A 20676-nucleotide genomic window follows, 5' to 3' on the forward strand; every position below is an offset into this window, starting at 1 on the left:
CGAAACATGAGGAATCACCAATAATACAATAGTACTAACTCTATCCACGAGCGGGAGGAGGATGAACGTGATCGTCGGTCTTTACATTTTGATACAATGTAGGCATAAAGTATGCATTAGTACATGGAATACACTATTTATATTAAAATATGCATGAATAATAAACATAGGACATATTCAACATGAATCATGGGATGCAAGACCAATATCTTTAAAAGCATGAGCAAACCATGCAAACATTAAAATATTTATCTTATTGGTCAATGCATCAAATCTCATAAATATTATAAGAACTCATAACGTGGGAAAAAAGGTCATTGAAAAGGGATACCCGCCACGAGACCTTACTAGGGTCGTGGTGATGGACTTAACATGGAAAATGTGTCACGACCTAACTCCGTAGGCCGCGACTGGGGTCCGACCTGGACTCCCGTATATATATCTATCAGTTGTGGTCAAGTCGAACTATAAATAAAATAATACCATGCAACTAAAACTCTATTGGGTGATCACATTTTCATAAACCTGTAGCCTCTTTTATTTGTATCCCATCATGAAAGAGCACGCAAGCCGACAAAGCTGACATAATATAATAACACGTATAACATGACATGCTCATAAATAACCCACATACACATGTCTACAAACCTCTAAAATAATTAACTTTATTATATGGCGGGACAGGGCCCCTGCCGTACCTTTGAATAAACCAATATATACATCAAATGACTAGCATAAAAAGTTAGGCTCCAGAATAGTAGAACACTTCCAACATCGCTGAGTGGAAACCCGAAGCTGGCAGATCTCCAAAATGAACATTTGTACCTACGGGCATGAAATGCAGCCCTCTGGAGAACAGGGGTCAGTACGATATATGTATTGAGTATATAAAGCATAACATAACATAACTGAGACAACACTGAAATAGGAATGCAAGAAATAAGTATGACAGTTAATAATTCATTATACCTATATCTTATGAAAAGAGGGCATGTATATCATCCTCACATATCAATCCCGACTCGCTGTAGGGCTTGATGTTACCATATCATCATATATGCATCATACCATTGTATACGGCATCATTTAATAAATTACAAGTACCTCACTATATTTTCATGTGAATGTCTATTTATCATATCCGACCCTTTAGTGAGGGTCGTGGTGAAAGAGTGGTGTACATGTCGTACCGCACCCAACCCACTATGGGACTCGGTACCATTATTATATAGTAAAATATATCGAGGAACATTTGGCCCGATCCATACTTTAAAATTATGCTGAGGAACGTACAACCCGATCCATATTTTAAAATAATACCGAAGAACATATGGCCCAATCCATATTTTCCATCATATCATCATGTACATACCTGGCCTATGATGTGGTGATGAGCATCATCACATACGGTCATTATATGCTTCACTTCATTGTATACGATATTTCATCATCGTATACTTCTATATATATATAACTGGCCGGGGACTCGGTAAGCGAAGAGTAAATCTAGGCACGACTGCATTCCCGTCCCCCTTATGGGACTCGAAGGATGGGTTACAGCATGCACGAGTAGAGTAGTAAGAAACCATATGCAACTAAGTTATCAGTTGAGACTCAATGAAACATTCAAGTGAACCATCACCTGAAGACCAGAGTAGTAGTCGTCTTAAGTACGTTCTAAACACCGTTAGGGATCATATTAGCTGGAGTCTCAAGAATCGTAGAGGTGTATCGAGAATAGGTTAAATATCTTATGGAAGTAGAGATGTTTGCCATCGCAAAGACCTTAGGAATAGGAATTTATGCATTTCGTTATTATTCATCAGATATGAGACTCGAGGGTAGTAGTTCAACTACCTTAAAAATTCTAACATCAAGTAGTGAATAAAAATCATAAGTTCTACTTAGATCTTATAATTGGAATACCAACACCTCATATTATATACTATTTCATTTATACCTAACACATTCCAAAAGGAAGAAGAGACAAGCTTTATGTATACCATTGTTCAACATATAGAATCCTTAAAAGGCAATAACTCAACTATTACAGGGGCTTTAACCTTACAAAATGAATAAAGTTTATGAATTACATTTGGAGTCTCATGAGTGAAATTGTCACCATATTTCATATACAAACCATTCATAACATATACCTAAGACATGCCAAAAGAAAAGAAGACTAGCTCTACATACCTCTTCTGAGTTAATCTTTATCATGTCTGCCTCGTCGTCCTTTGAACCTATTCAACACAGAAGTAATACGTATATCAATACTCCTTGACTTTTCAGCATCTTAAGTTGCACATGAGTATTCATACAACTTATTTCCTCATTTGTCTTCTCGACTAGTTCTATAGCTAGTTAAGGAGTTAAAGAAAATCAGGCAGGACCTCCCCTATAACATGTCCTATCCGAATTTCCAATTAGACCCCTAATTACTACAGCCAACCAACAACAATAACCTGCAGCATATATACAAGCCATTCACATCAACATTACACAATGTGTAATACACTTCATAACAACACCATAAACTCTAAATTGAAGGGTAAGACCATACTTTATGCAAAATTGGCCAAAACTCGTCAAACCTTGCCTCGAAAATCTCTTGACGTGCTGAAATGAAATGGACTGTTTGTGCCACTTCTTCACTACCCCAAATTGAAATTTCTTGTTATTAAACACCTTCATATCATCGTAGGATACCTTAAATAATTAATTCACGGAGTGAAAGTCGGAGGCTTACCTCAAGGTAGCCAAACCCGTAGCCCCTCTCCTTGGTTCTCCAAGTTTTCCTTCAACCTTCTCTTATTTGTTCCAAGTGTAAAGTTGAAGATATGATTCCATAGGCATATTAAGATACATATATACATCTCCACATGGTTGAAGAACACCGTAGATAATTAATTCATGAAGAAAAAGTAGAGAGCTTACCTTGAATTATTCTAAGCAGTAGCTAGTCTCTCTTTCTCTCATGTTTTCTCTCTTTGTTCTTGGCTATTCTTGGTTGAATTTTTGGATGAAGAATGTACTTAGTCACATAACTCATATATATAGGGTGGCTGTGGAGGTGACACGTGTCATCCCCATAGGGTGACACGTGTCCAGCCCCTATTAGGCCACGGATCCATGCCTTGCCCCTAGGCTACCATGTGTCCTTGTGGGGCACACCCCCCAAGCAGGTGGGTCACCTATTGCCACATGTCACTTTCCTACCTGCCATATGGTGCCTCTTCTTGCTGCAACATGTCATTCTCTCCTCCTTCTCGTGGCTTCATAATCTCGTCTTATTTTAAGAACCTATGTAATCCTTACTATGTAATCTTGGTATGTACCCAAGTAACATAAGTAAGTAAGACTTCTAAGTTAGTAGCTAATGTAGGTAAATCGATTCCTATGACTCATTACTTGGCCTCCAACTCCTTTCGACTTCTCATGACCCTAATTCTAGCCTTCCCTCCCATAGGGTATCATACTCTCCCTTCCTTAGAGTCGTTTGATGGTGTCGAAGATTATCCGGCTCACATGATAACTTCTAAGAAGCTTAGGAGACATTCTGATCTCAAGAGTGTGGGGTGTAACATCCTTCCCCCCTTTAGAACATTCATCCCCGAATGTTAAACAAAACCTCCTTCAAGACTTTCTATAAATTGTAGGGAGATATTTTCCATTGCAATCACACATACTGTGTTTCATGTCTTCTTTGGCTTCTCAGATCATTTCTTCACGGTTTTTAATTTACTACAACACCTTGACAGAAATTATGTTCTTAGTCCGTAATCTTCTAATCTGTCGATCTAGGTTGGTATTAGGTTGTTCTTCACTGGACCACTCCTTCCTTATGTTGACCTCATCCAAGGAGAATATTTTGGAAGGGTTCACCTATACAGTTATGAAACATTGACGGGTGGAAAACTAGACGTATTGTTCTTAAACTAGATAGTAGGGCCAAATTCATAGGTGACTTGACAAGTGATAGATAACCATCCCAGCTACCTTTGAAGTTAACAACACCAGCTCACCACATATCTTCTAGCGTTTAAGTGGCACGCTTAGCCCGTTTATCAGTTTTGAGGGTGAAAGGGTTGTACTAAGACCTGTCTGTGTTCCCAATCTTTTCTTGGACTGACATCAAAGCACTAGCTATGCTTTAAGCCCCTCTACTCAAGGAAATAGCTGTGGGGACCTCATGTATTACTCCTCAATTTCTTAGAAGACTTTAACTAGTACTTTACCATTTGGATTTTTGTTTTTCAATCCTCAAGGTTGGCTTTCATAATCGTTCTATGCTCCGTCTATCATTACCTGATATAATTCCGAAGGAATTTGGCATAGAAATCTGCCATCTTTTAGTAACCCGATAGTTCTACTCCTCTTGGTTTAAACCTTTTTACAATTTCCTTACCTCAACTTGTCCCAGCCTATAACACTTTAGATACGTTATCTCATGTCATCTTTTACCTTTACGAGAATGTGAGAAGGTATTCAACTTAACCTAAGAAATATCTTAGCATTATCTTACTAGGTCTCATGTATTACCTTGTCGTTTCCTTCCTTATCCTACAATCGAATCGGGGTAGATCTTTGGTCCAACCGTGGCCATGTCTTACTTTTCCCGTAGTGCTAATTCTATCTCGGTAGTTTGGCTTAACCTATCTTCGCATCTCCCAGTATGGTATCCAAAATATCATAACTGCATTGTCATTATTGAACCCCTATTTCTTTTATCATATACTTACTCACTTAGCCTGATGCTTATATATACATATCCATAGGTTGCACAGCCATTCTGATACAACTTGTAGAAGGTAGACGTAGTCTTTCAGTCTCCTGGTTCATTCTTCTGTACACATCTCACTCACATTGGAACTTGCATGTCCCATTTTTTTATACTTCTTTATTTACCCTTATTTACTCTTTGCTCTTCTCATCTCCTACCATAGGAGGTTTTCTATTCCTTTTCCTTGGTTATTTATCTATCGGAAAATCATTTGCGACCAACTCTATAGCCAATATTTTGGCTTTTGGTCTAGCAGGATGTCATTACCCTTCGTAGTATCTCTTGAGTTATTTGATTTCCTTTCCTAGTTATACCCTTCTCTTTTTATACGCACCCACCTTCTAGCGTTATATCATTCAATGTCTTGTTAAAAACTTCTTAACACTGCCTTACATACTATTTTGTCTTCTATCCAATCATTGGTGGCTTCTAGATCTTCTTAACTTAGTTCAGCAAGGCATCTTATTGAAATTTAACCATCCATCTTAAATATGCTGCCCTATCAATTGCCTCCACCTTACCCTTGCAATTTTCTCATTGGCTCCCCCCCTTTAGAGCGTACTTATACTTTTATCTGTTTATATCTTGCTCTATATTTCTATGTCCAATCTCAACTTCGTCCAATCCCCTTCCCTAATCTATTGGGTGTTGTATCATGTCCCCGTCTTTCTACATATTTTATAACCCAATTATCAATGTACGGAACCTTGGCTAAATCCCGAGGTGACGAGAACCTTTCTATACGTAGTGTAACACCTCATCCATTAATCTATACTTGAGTAATGGGAACCATGGACCAACTCATCCAAGGCCACATTCTATTTATATTTATAAAAGCTTAATCCACACTTGTAGCGGTTCCATTTTTAACTAGGTAACATTTGTATTCCGACAATGATTTTCCAAGGTTCTCTTAGGGCAGTGGCTCTATCCCAACCTATATCCTTTGTTTCTTAGGGTGAATGGAAGTTGCACCATTTATTCCCTACGTTGGTCATCTTTGTCCCTTAAGGGTTCCATTATTTTTGGGGCGACGTTGTGCACATGCATCATTCCTTTATACCTTGTTCCTCTTGTCCTTACTATGTACCCAACATAGGCTTTTAACTTAGTCACCATATACCAAGTGCGCATTACTAATGGTCTTACTTTATCCCTGTATTGTTGTACCCCACCTTTGAATTCATACTTACATATCCCCCGCTTAGTTCATTCTCCTATTCAGTTCATGACATCTCTCTAGGGTGCTTCTGTTAGAAGTTCCTTCTCCAATTAATCGGTGGAGAACTAATAAACTGTTATCATAGAGCACTTCCCAACCACCATTAGAAGAAAACTAAAATCCCTTAACCATCATAGTACTTTTCAATACTTGACTCACATGGTCTCCCTCTGAGTTCCTCGAGTCACGAACAACTTATCTAGTTTACAACTAAGAGTTGGGGGCTTAGTACTTTTCAAGAGAAGTAAAACTCAATCGTTGGACGTCTTACCCTCCAACCTGAGTTTTTTTTTTCCTACAGCACTAATACAGCTGGAGATACCGTGGTCTGAACTGTACTGATCAGATAGGCTTTTGTTTCTTCCACATACAATTCCCCAAGTAAAAAGGGTGCCCCTTATCGACGATATGGAGAGTACTTCCTATAGCTTTAGTTAACCATAATAGGGGTACTCGATATCAACTTCCAAGATATATTAAGAATCTATGTTTCATTCCCTTTCCTTGTTCTAAGAAAATTCCAACAGGGTTTCCTCTATACTCCTTACTATCCCAAAACCTGCACGCAGAAAATACCAACAATGCCTCACAGGGCTAACATATATATATTCATATCATATCACAGCCACATACGGCTTTCAATATCATCTCATATCGCAGCCACACAGGGCTTTCAATATCAACAATAGTATGAATATAATGGACTTCTGTTGCACTTTCTTGTCTACTTTCCTTTTAGGTTTTGCCTTTACATTACAATCATATGTCAATACCTTACCCAACAGATATTTTTCGTGCCTTTACTTACTTGTGTGCTTCGTAACTTTCCCATCTCATCAAGTACTTTCTTCGATCGATGTCGTCCTTCTGTTAAGATCCAAGGTTAGTATAAGGGATTTTCCTATGACTCAGATCTATAGCACGATCTCATATGTGAAAGAAAAGTAACATCCTAAATGTCTTGTAGCCTCCTACTTATAGATGTGCGCGCTACACATCGATAATCAAGACTCTACCAAACACGATCTGTAGATAATCCAAGGAAGAACTTCTCTAATACCACTTTTGTCACGACCAAATCCCGTAGGCCACGACTGGGCTACGACCTAGACTCTCGTATATATATCTATCAGTTGTGGTCAAGTCAAACTATAAATAAAATAATACCATACAATAGAACCCTATTGGGTGATAACATTTTCATAAACTTGTAGCCTCTTTCATTTGTATCCCATCATGAAAGGGCACGCAAGACAACAAGGCTGCCATAATATAATACCACGTAAAACATGACATACTCACAAATAACCCACATACACATATCTATAGACCTCTAAAAGAATTAATTATATCATATGGTGGTACAGGTCCCCCGTCGTACCCCTGAATAAACCAATATATACATTAAATGACTAGCATCAAAAGTTAGGCTCCAGAACAGTGGAGCACTTCTAACATCATTGAGTGGAAACTCGAAGCTGGTGAATCTCCAAAATGAATATTTGTACCTACGGGCAGAAATGCAGCCCCCTGGAGAATGGGGAATCAGTACAATATATGTACTAAGTATATAAAGCATAACATAACATAACTGAGACAACATTGAAATAGGGATGCAAAAAACGAGTATGACAGTTAACAATTCACTATACCTATATTTTATGAAAAGAGGGCATGTATATCATCCTTACATATCATTCCTGGCCCACTGTAGGAGTTGGTGTTACCATATCATTGTATACGACATCATACCATCGTATACGGCATTATTTTATATATTACAAGTACCTCACTATGTTTTCATGTGTATGCCTATCTATCATATCCGACCCTTTAGTGAGGGTCGCGGTAAAAGAGTGGTGTACATGTCGTACCGCACTCGGTCCACTATGGGACTTGATGCCATTATTATATAGTAAAATATATCGAGAAACATTCGGCCTGATCCATACTTTAAAACAGTGTCGAAGAACGTACGGCCCAATCCATATTTTAAAATAATGTCGAGGAATGTATAGCCCGATCCATATTTTCCATCATATCATCATGTATATACCTGGCTCGGGATCCAGTGATGAGCATCATCACCTACGGTGTCATCATATGCTTCACTTCATCGTATACAGTATTTCATCATCGTATACTTCTACATATATATATATATAATAGGCACGGGACTAGATGAGCAAAGAGTAAAGCTAGGCACGACTGCATTCTCTACCCCCTTATGGAACTCGGAGGAAGATGGGTTACAGCGTGCACGAGTAGAGTAGTGAGAAACCATATGCAACTAAGTTATCAGTTGAGACTCAATGAAACAGTCAAGTGAATCATCACCTAAAGGAAAGAGTAGTAGTCGTGTTAAGTACCTTCTAAACACTGTTAGGGATTATATTAGCTGGAGTCTCAGGAATCGTAGACATGTATCGACACAAGGTTAAATAGCTTATGGAAGTAAAGACGATTGTCGTTGCATAGACCTTAGGAATAGGAACTTATGCATTCTGTTATTATTCATCAGATAGGAGACTCGAGGGTAGTAGTTCAACTACCTTAAAAATTCTAACATCAAGTAATGAATAAAAAACATGAGTTCTACTCAGACCTTATAATTGGACTACCTGCACCTCATATTATATACTATTTCATTTATACCCAACACATTCTGAAACGAAGAAGAGACAAGCTTTATGTATACCACTTTTCATCATATAGGAGCCTTAAACGGAAGTAAGTCAACTATTACAGGGGCTTTAACCTCACAAAATGAATAAAGTTTATGAATTACATTTGGAGTTTCATGAGTGGAATTGTCCCCAAATTTCATATACAAACCATTCATAACTTATACCTAAGACATGACAAAAGAAAAGAAAATTAGCTCTATATACCTCTTCTGAGTTACTCTTTATCACATTTGCCTCGTCGTCCTTTGAACCTATTCAACACGGAAGTAATATGTATATCAACACTCCTTGACTTTTCATCATCTTAAGTTGCACACGTATTCATACAACTCATTTCCTCTTTCGTATTTTCGACTAGTTCTTCAGCTGGTTAAGGAGTTAACAAAAACCGGGCAGCACCTCCCCTATAACATGCCCTATCCGAATTTCCAATTAGACCCCTAATTACTACAGCCAACCAACAACAATAACCTGCAGCATATATACAAGCCATTCACATCAACATTACACAATGTGTAATACACTTCATAACAACACTATAAACTCCAAATTGAAGGAAAAGACCATACCTTATGCGAAATTGGCCAAAACTCGTCAAAACTTGCCTCGAAAATCTCTTAACGTGCTGAAATGAAGTGGACTATTTGTGCCACTTCTTTGCTGCCCCAAATTGAAATTTCTTGTTATTAAACACCGTTATATCATCGTAGGATACCTTAAATAATTAATTCACGTAGTGAAAGTCGGAGGCTTACCTCAAGGTAGCCAAACCCGTAGCCCCTCTCCTTGGTTCTCCAAGTTTTCCTTCAACTTTCTCTTATTTGTTCCAAGTGTAAAGCTGAAGATATGATTCCATAGGCATATTAAGATACATATATACATCTCCACGTGGTTGAAGAATACCGTAGATAATTAATTTACGGAGAAAGAGTAGAGAGCTTACCTTGAATTCTTCTAAGTCGTAGCTAGTCTCTCTTTCTCTCACGTTTTCTCTCTTTGTTCTTGGCTGTTCTTGGCTGAATTTTCGGATGAAGAATAAAGTACTTAGTCACATAACTCACATATATAGGGTGGATATGGAGGTGACATGTGTTATCCCCATAGGGTGACACGTTTCCAACCCCTATTAGGCCACAGATCCATGCCTTGCCCCTAGGCTACAATATGTCCTTGTGGGGCCCACCCCCCAAGTAGGTGGGTCACCTACTTGATCCCAAGCAGGTGGGTCACCTGCTGCCACATGTCACTTTCTATGCTTCCATATGGCGCCTCTTCTTGCTGCCACATGTCATTCTCACCTCTTTCTCGTGGGTTCGTAACTCGTCTTATTTTAAGAGCCTATGTAATCCTTGCTACGTAATCTTGGTATATACCCAAGTAACTTAAGTATGTAAGACTTCTAAGTTAGTAGCTTACATAGGTAAATCGATTCCTACGACTCATTACTTGGCCTCCAACTCCTTCCGACTTTTCATGACCCTAATTCCAGCCTTCCCTCCTATGGGGTATCACATTCTCCCTTCCTTAGAGTCATTTGATGGTGTCGTAGATTATCCGAATCACATTATAACTTCTAAGAAGCTTAGGAGATATTCCGAGCTCAAGATTGTGGAGTGTAACAAAAAGGGTCTTTGAAAATTGGTGCCCGCCACGAGACCCATTATGGCATATGGTCCTTATCGTGGACCCTTCCCTGTAGGGTTCAAGTTTTTGAAACTCCACCACAGTGGCACACCACGATCCATGGTGATAAATATGGGCTATGATGCCTCCATGGTCATCACTTGGTGCCAAAAGATGAGTTTTTCAAGAAATTTATCTTTTGATCCTCATTTTTGGACTTTCTAACTTCAAGGGTCTTACATGACATTTATCAATTGTTGATTGTATTGGAGAGACCCATCCTTTTTTATAAAAATAGGACCAGAGAACCCCATGGAGAGATACTCGGTCTAATGAAATACTTATCCAACAAATCCTTCAACTAATCCTTTAACTCTTCAGTTTTGCCAAGGCCATACTGTTAGGAGGAATAGAGATAGGTTGGGTACCGGGGAGAAGATCGATACAAGAGTCTATTTCCCTTTTGGGAGGGATACCTGGGAGATCATCGGGGAAGGCTTCGAGAAATTCATTAATGATTGAAACTGACTCAAGAATAGGAGCTTCGAAATTTGTATCCCTAACCCGGACTAGATGTTATATACAATCTTTGGAAATTATTTTTCAAGTTTTAAGGAACAAGATGATATGACCCTTAAACATGAAATTACTACCTTTCTATTCTAGAAATGCCTTCATAGGAAACTGAAACTTGGCCACATGGGTTATACAACATATAGAAGCATAGCATGCATGAAGCCAATCCATACCGAGAAAATATCAAAATCTATCATATCAAGATCGATTAAGGTGACTTTATGGAAAACTTAAACTAAGAAATTTCTGTAAACTCTTTTACCCACAACTAAATCACCAATAGGAGTATAGACCAAAAAAGGCTTTAACAAGTAACAATGAATTTCATAGCAAGATAGGGAGTAAAAAATGATAAAGTAGAACTCGGATCAAACAATACATAAACATTAAAGTCAAAGACTTTCAATATACCAATCACAAAATTGGGTGAATCCGCTAACTCCTGATGAGTCTATAGGGCATAAATCTATTGACCGCCACCCGAAAAAGTACCACGCTGATCCTGATGGCCTGTAGCCTAAGTCAGATCCTGGGTTTAGCACCACCCCTACAATTCTTTTTCTAATGACCCAGTTTACCACACCTATAACATGCATCCAATTTCGCTAAGCATTCTCCCTTATGGTTCCTTCTACACTTCTTGCATGGAGGATGACTTGACAACTCAGAGCTCATCTTGAACAATAGTACTAGGCACCCTATCCTTATCAAACCTTGGAGTCAGAATGTTTGAAGAATTTTGGACAGACTAGTTTTGAAGAAATTGAGGACAGCCACCATTTTTGGACTTACCGTATGAGAAATTACAGCCATCGGTTTAAGCCTTCTTGGACTCCCTTCTTGATCTATCCTTTATATTTTCCTCCTTTATTTGTTCGACATGTTTCATGAGCCTCGAAATATCCATCTCCTTGACTAGCATGGCGGTTCTACATTCTTTGACCACCAAGTCAGACAAACCCGAAATGAACTTGCCCATGCAAGCCCTTGGATCGGAAACCATGAAAAAATCATACTTGACAACTTAGTAAACTTGAGGGCATACTCCCTCACACTCATATTACCTTGGCACAAATTGATGAACTTTTGTGCCTTGGCTTCCCTTAACTCGAAAAAAAAAAAAGAACAGGTCAAGGAAAACATCCTTGAATTCCTCCCAATCAACGGGACCATCATCTCTACCTCTTTTATCCTTTCATTGATCATAAAGAACTTGAGCCACTCCCTTGAGTTGATACGCAGCCAAGTCTATCTTTTCCACCGAACTAACACCCACGATCTCAATAATCTTGCTAATGCCTTTGCTAATGCCCTTAATGAACTCTTATGGATCCTCATCCACCTTAGAACCATGAAACTAAAGAGGGTTCATCTAAGTGAAGTCATAAACTCTGCTAGCCATCGTACCCACATTTATATTCAGGGGAGCTACCATATCCCTATTAGCATAAGCGGCCACAAATTGGGCAAGAACTTGGAAAGAAGCTAGGAACTCCACATGTGAGACTTTCTCGATCATGGGGTCATTTGTAGCTTGTTGCTCCTCCTCAACATTCCTTTGCATGGGGATTCTTCATGGAGGAATAGTTCTAAAATCTCAAAGAGAAAGCATTAGAGGAAGAAACCTTAGAGTTCAACTTTATCGCATGATAAGATTATGAAAGAAGTGAAGTTTTTCCTAAAAATTCTTCATAGCCTCCTATTCATAGATGTAGCATGCTTTACACCGATGAAAGATAATATACTTGATGCGACATGTTAGACTCCCTGGGACACTTTAAATCTTGTGCTCTGATATCGAGTTTATCAGGACCTAAACTAGACTCTAGGCGTGACACGGCGATTAAAATCCCGAAGGACTCCAACCAAGAGTCTTAGCATTTCATACTATGAGCATACATAAGGTAAATGAAGCAATAAAGCTAAAGCATAGGTGTGGAAATAAAGTCTCAACATGAATAGTCTCAATATAAAAAAGTAAATCTTAAAGAAAATGACAGCATAGACTCCATGAACATTAAACATGCCTCTACTAGTCTAGATGGGGGCTTAAGAAAAGCTCATAGATCACCCAAAATGAGAAGAAATTTTCATAACATAAGGAAAGAGTAAACTATCATGTCCTCGGAACATGAGGACTCACCATAAATGAGAATGGTAATATGCTCTAGCCACGACAAGAAGGATGAGCATGATCGTAGAACCCTACATTAATATACAATGTAGGTAAAAGTATGTGTTAGTACATGAAATGCACTAATTATGTGAGAAGCATGCATGAAAATTGATAATAGGACATAAACAATATGCACATGGAATGCATGACCAATATCTTAAAACATAAGTAAAACCTTAAAAATATTTAAATATCATATTCATGTGGTCAATGCATCATAAACATCAACATGAGAACTTACACCTTTTCATATACCTTGGTGTGGGATACAACCTTTAACCGGCATATAAGACCATGCGAACTATAATATGAAACCTTTTGTAACTCCCACATCGAGAAGGAAAAGGCTACTTTTCTAAGGTAGACTCGATAAGCACATCATATCATCATGAGCTATATGTGAATCCACTAGCTAGGTCATATTGGAAAAATAAACATATGCGACCAACATAGTTAGGGACTAAAGGTTGCTACTAGCATTCCCTTGGGTAGCTACATGGACTACCGAATCGAATCTCACCTCAAAGTCTTCTCAACGCTTAGTCATTATCCCAATAGAAAGTCATAAATCATGGTCATTAACATCATTAGGAATGACAATAATAGATATCAATCCTCATCAAAATAATAATCACAAGAGTAGCTTATTAACATGATTGTATCATAAAAATCCATGAGTCGGTGAGAAAACCCTTTCACCTTTTTAACATGAGTGTGCGAGGAAACTCCATCACAACCTTCGAACTTTGCTTGAAGCATCATTGAGGTCGTAGTTCATTGTCATTCATTACTTTCATGAGTCATTCATAAGCCTTGATAATCATTCATAAATCATTTATTGAATCCCTTATAATTCATTATCAATGAAAACATACTTGAAATTAGCATATGATATGGGTCAATGAAAATCAACTTGAAATCATGCAATGTAATGTGCATTGTACATAATTAGATGAATAATAATGAATTAGACCATAACTGATAATACTCAATGCAATATCATGAGAATTAGGACTTTAGAAGGAAATTTCATAAAAAATAATTGAAGTAGAACCTTGGGCTCCATAGATTCCCACATACCATGGTAAATTTGAAGACTAATTCTGTCACGACCCAAGCCTAGGGCCTAGACGTGACATGGCGAATGAGGAACCCGAAAGTACCTCAAACAAGCCTCTTAGCATTCTTTTAGCCTTTCATAGGTAATGATGATAAATAGACAAGCGGAAATCATAATAATAAATCTTCAACTTACATATGTCCAACAATACCTCTAACTATTAGATTTAATGGGGCTAAGACAAGTTCCTAGCTCACCCTCAATCATAATAGAAGAAATGCCATAATAAAATATCTTAACATATCATAAGCTAGAAAGACAAAGGAGTATTGTTCCCGGAACATGGGAACTCACCAAAAGTAGTCTTCAATGGAATATCAACTAGCCACGTGGAGGAGAACGAGGAGGAGCACCGATCCCTACATGGTGATATCATGTAGGCAAAAGAGTATGCGTTAGTACTTTGAATGTACTAAGTATGTAAGGATGCATGAACATTGAGAAAATATTATAACATTTATGTAATATGGAACATAATGTAATACATGCATAATAAATCATATGGATATCCTTTAAAACATTCATTTTGTGGGAAGCTAACCATAACCGACATTTAAGACCATGCGAGCTATTACATGGAATCCAACATAACCCCCTACGTTGGCCGGGGAGACTACTTGCCAGGTAGAACTCCGTCAACTTCATTCATTTCTTTAACTTTAACTTTAAGGGCTATTTATGAATCCATTAGCCTAAGCCTACAAGGGCTCCTATGTTGGCACATAGTTAATGAGACAAGGGGTTGCTACTAGGATTCTCTTACCGAATCCCACCTCAATGCCTCATTCGGTGCTAAGTCAATCCCACAGAATAGTTTAATACTTCAAAATATTCATAGCATATAACTTGAGAATTCAAACATCATATTCGGTAGAATAGCTCATTAAAACATTTGATAATTCAAATATGCAAGAATTGTCCTTATTGCATAAAGAATCCATGATTCATATCATTTCATCATTCTTTCATTCCATAAGACTCTCTTTTTGATCATATATATTGCTTTCATAAATATTTATTTGGAGTCAAAGCTTTCAAGTCAAACTTTATTAAAAACATAGTAAAACTAGGTGGGTTCAAATCACTTCAACTTGCAAATATGTATGTAAATAAATATACATAAATACTTTGAAATCCATTAATTAAAAATCATGATTTAAACAACCCACCATGAATTTCAAGAACTTTTAAATAGATAAATAGAGGAATTACTTGTAAACCATCAATTCATACATATAAAATTATGTTGCATCAAAATAGACCAATAATCATTAGTTTAACCATAATTCATACTATTAAGTAAAATTAAGAATTTACATAAGAAAATATTACTTGAAATCAAGATATTTAATTGAAAGAGTTTTTGGACTACATGGGTGGAAGAACCCATGGATAAACACCCACATAACTTAGAGTAAAGCTTAAAGAAAATAAACATAATTTATCATATAATCAAAATAATTTAGACATGAGAGTGGAAGGAATACTCTCATTGAAACCTTACATACCTGGAAACCGAAGCTTTAGTTGGTACCGGAAGACTTAATGAACACTCTTGAGTCCTAGCTTCTCTCCTTGCCGGAACGTTTTGTGTACTACCCGAAATATATGAATCACCGGAATAGTATTTCTTCACTACTAAGAACTAAAACTATATTTGAGAATGTGTATAGAGAGAAGATTTGCTTGAGAAAGCTTGATGAATAAAATGAGGAAATAAGGTGGGTATTTATAGGTGGAAAAGATGACCTAACAATAAATAAAATAATTATAAATAAAAATCTGAAAATTTAGTGGAATATATTGATGTCATGGATGATGTTAAATGGAGGACAATTTATGTCATGAGTGATGTCAAATGTATCTAGATCTTTCTATGGTAGGTGAAATGAGTTATCTTTGACAGAATACTCTTTTTGGGAGCTGCGTTTGAATAAGATAAATTCCTTATTAGGATTTGGTGTCTTCATAAGAATTGTAGATATGGAAGTCTAGTTTCATATCGTTCAAGAATCAACCAATTTGGATAAACCTACAGTGATATATGATTTTTCTTCTATAAACACTCATTTCCGTAACAGCATCCTACCTTACAAAGATTAATTTATTTGACCTACTTAACCTCCGAATCTTAAAATATGGTCTTCATAAAAGTTGTAGGTAATGATCTTGTGGTTACTCAGAAATTTGAATCACTCAATTTGGATATTTCTATGAAAAGTTATGACCAAAATACAGAGGTTGTATCATGTTTAGGCAAAAATTGAAACATCGTATACAACGTTTTTAGGGGATATTACAAATTCACTTTAATAAGGAGGCTTGAACTTGAATTCTTGGAACTTATTTGAGAAGGAAGATGAACCTTGGGAGAACTTTTTGAGAGAAAATTTTGTGATTTGGGTGTTAGGGGAGAATGAGAGAGTTAGGAGGGCTTGTAATAGTTAATATAATAGGTTCTAACCCCAAAAACCGTCCAAATACATTAATGAACCAATAAGAAAAAGACCAAAACAACCCTAACTTAACTGATTGGAGGCACCTAGATGGAAGGCCACAACGGGCCATGAAGCTCACCACAGGTAGTGGTGAGGGTCGTGGTCACGAGGACTGGATTGGCCTAGGGGGTTGACTTCCACAGAGTCCACCACGGTCTGTGAAGTACTTTACGGTTCGTAGAGCCTGTCGTGGTCATCTCCAATATAAGAGATCTTGAGGGGTCATCTACAGTCCGTGGAGTCCATCAAGAGCTGTAAACCCTGTCGTGGACCCTTTCCATTTTTTCTCAAATTTCCAAATCTCTACCACGGTGCGCTTCACAACCCATAGTGGCTTACACAGTCCGTGTACCCCTCCCATGAAAGTCATCTGGTGCACAAAAGCTGAAATTTTTTGGGATAGTGAAAGACCTTCATGAACATAAGGAGAGATGATTTAATAAATTGTGTCAAACAAAAAGTTCTTGATGCAGATGCGTCGTATCTAATTGATTTTTTTGATCGATATAAATATTGTATATTCAATTAAGATTAGTAACATGATAGCAAGAACAGTCTGAGGATTTACAAAACCACAAAATTGACAAGTCTTTCTTGCACATTTGTAACAACACATCTCTGGCTGGAGATATGCCTCACCATTCTCTATGTATAACAGAATAGCCAAAAATGCAGCCATAGAGATGGCAATGGGGTGGAGCGGGTTACAATGTATGTGGAGAAGGGCGGATTAGAATTTACTATGCGCTTTCACGTAATATTACTTTAAAAATAACTTTTAAGAATTAATTTCTATTATTTTACGATGACATGTATTGCATGACTTGGAATACTTGAGTCTACAATATTTTTTCGTGTAAAATTATTTATTCAAAATATTGCTTAAATAATAGATCAATAATTTATAATAATATGTTCTTGCCGACTTGTTATAATAGATCACTAATTATAACAACCAAATTCCTTGTAACATAATTATGTTTATATCAAAAAGTGGCTTCTTGAGGATGCAACAAAAAAAGTCAATGATTTTTCTAAGGTAATAGAAGCAACAACAAAAGAGAAAAGTAAAAAAAGTCAACAATAATTATTAAGTGCATGAGCCATCAATAAAGTTTATTTGTCCCACCGATTTGTTCCTTCTGGTCAAACCCAATCTCAGTTAGCCTTTTAAATTTATTGATTTATCCAAGAAAAAGATAGCTCTTTTGACTTTAGACTCCACATATCAAGGCTCTATGCTTCTCTGCTCTAAGTGTTTATACACAAAAGTGTGTATTTGGTATGAAGGCAAACATTTTTCAGTTTTTCTACAAAATAATTTTTGGAAAAACAAGTAGATTTCTAACTTATTTTCTCATATTTGATTGGTGAGTAGAAAATATTTTTCGAAAAATATTTTTCAGAAAATATCTTTTATTTTTTATTAGAGAAGAAAAAATACTTTTTTCGAAAAATAATTTCTAACCTGAAACCCAACCCTAATAATCAATCTAGGACCCGACCCTAACACCTAAACTAGGACACGATCCCAATGACCGATCTGCAATCCGACCCTGAGATCTGACCTGACCTCGACTTTCTATCTGAAACCCGACATTCGAACTAGAACCTGACCCACGATCCCGATTATCGATCCTAGTTCCGATCTCGATATTTGACTCTGGACCTGACACCCAATCCTGACCCCAATGCTGACACCCAATCTAGATGACTAATTCAAGACCCGATTCAAACACCCGACTTGAGATCTGACCCCGATTCGAGATCTGACACCCGAACCATGATTCAACTTCCAAGACTCAACCTCGAGACCTAACCCTAACTATTGACCCAAGAACCCACTTGAACCCGACTTCTAATCTGAGATTCGAACCTAATATTCAAACCTTGATCAGGACACGACATTAAAATTAGGACCCGACCCTGACTCGTGATTAAATATTTGACCTAGGACTTGACCTCAACATCCTAGCGTTGGCAGTATGATTGATCAATCTGGGATCCAATCTTGACACTCTAATCGAGACACGACTTTCAAGCCAAGACCCGACCATGACAACTTACAATCAATGCAGGACTTAACTTTCGAATCGGGATGACTTGACTTGACTTGCAATCCAATATTTAACTTTTAAATGGAGATTCGACGCCGACTTTTCAATAGGAACCCAACCACGACCCAACAAATCTTGGATTTGATCCCGACATTTGACTCAGGACCTAACCCCCCACTCTCGACCTAACCCCAACACCGACACCTATTCTAGATGACTAATTAAAGACCCGATCCAAATACCCAACTCGAAATCTTACCTCAATTCGAGATCCGACACCCGAACCAAGACTCAACCTTAAGACATAAACCTGACTACCGACCTAGGACCTGACCCAATACCCACTTAGGACCGATCTGACTCTTTATTCGAGATACGACCCTAATATTCGAACCTCGACTGAAACCCGAATTTCAAATTGGGATCCGAGCCTGACCTAAGATCAAATATATGACCCAAGACTTGACCTCAACATCCTAATGTGGACAATATGATCAATCAATTTGAGATCCAATATTGACACTCTAATCGAGACCCGACTTCCAAATCAAGACCCAACCACAAAAAACAACAATCGATGTGGGACTCAACTTTCGAATCGAAACTTGACTCAACTTGACTTAGACCCAAAATTTAACTTTTAAATGGTGATTTGACCCCAACTTTCGAATTGTGACCCAACCACACCCGACTCGAAATCTGACTTTCAAACAAAGATTGAAAAAAAAAAAAAATTTAATTTTTTTGTGTGGGAGGTGGTTTGGGTGTAAGGGGGTTAAAATATTAAATTTTTAAAATTTGTAAATAATTTTTAAAATTAAACTTTTAAATTTCTTCTTCGGGGAGGGGGTCCGGTAGGGATTGGGGTAGGGATGGTGTAAAAAAATGAAACTTTTAAAATTTGATCTATTTTTCAAAAACAAAGTCATAACTTTTTTTTGGGAGGGGGTGATTGGGGGTGGGGTAGGAGTGGGGTAGGAGTGGGATAAAAAAATAAAATTTTTAAAATTTGAAATTTTTTTCAAAATTAAACTTTTAAATCGTGGAGAGCGGGAGGGGGGTAGGGGTGGAGTAAAGAAATTTTAAAATTTAAAATATTTTTGAAAAATAAATTTTAAAATTTTAAATTTTTTTTGGTTTGAAGGGGGGGGGGGTAAAAGAGGTAAAAAAAATTGAATTTTTTTAAAAAAGAAAATTTTAAAAAATTTAATTGGGTGGGGAGGGCCAGAGTACGAGATAGAATAAGAAAAAAACTTCTAATTTAAGGTTAGAGAAGAGTTTTAGACATATTTCTCTTAATTTTTGAAGGAAAGTCATTTTCCTTAAATTTGAGAAAAATAAATTTATTTAAAAATATTTTTCAAAACATTTAACCCAATCGAACATGAAAAAATAGGAACCTTCGTACCAAACACAACCAGTTTGTGCATGTTTTCGGAAGCCAAATGAGACTTTCATAGTGAAAGACCTTCATGACCATAAGGATAGATGATTTAATAAAATGTGTCGAACAAAAAGTTCTTGATGCAGATGCGTCATATCTAAATGGATTTTTTGACCAATATAAATATTGTATTTTCAATTAAGATTAGTAACACGGTAGCAAGAACAACCTGAGAATTTACGAAACCACAAAATTGACAAGTCTTTTCTTGCACATTTGTAACAACACACCTCTGCCTGGAAATATGCCTCACCATTCTCTCTGTATAACAGAATAGCCAGAAATGCAGCCATAGAAATGGCAATGGGGTGGAACAGGTTACAATGTATGTGGAGCACCGCAGTTTAGAGTTTCCGTTGGGTGCGGGGCAGGTTTAAAAGTATTTTTTCAAAATTTATGCCAGGCTAGGCAGGTTGTGGATTTGGGATATAGAAAAAAAAATTAAATTCGCTGTTCACACAAATTCTGCATCTGTTTTGCACCTATTTGG

The 20676-nt window shown here is 37.3% G+C and overlaps 1 long non-coding RNA gene across 1 annotated transcript; it reads right to left on the reverse strand.

Annotated features, from left to right (window-relative positions):
* Nucleotides 1-482: 482 nt before the first annotated feature.
* LOC129871680 (uncharacterized) lies at nt 483-13098 on the reverse strand. The gene is made up of 2 exons (XR_008762292.1): nt 13035-13098; nt 483-825 (listed from the first exon to the last, which is right to left on the reverse strand). It is a non-coding gene; the product is annotated as an uncharacterized LOC129871680 (long non-coding RNA).
* Nucleotides 13099-20676: the final 7578 nt, after the last annotated feature.

Source organism: Solanum dulcamara, chromosome 10 (genome assembly GCF_947179165.1).
Source record: "Solanum dulcamara chromosome 10, daSolDulc1.2, whole genome shotgun sequence".
Classification (NCBI taxonomy): Eukaryota; Viridiplantae; Streptophyta; class Magnoliopsida; order Solanales; family Solanaceae; genus Solanum; species Solanum dulcamara.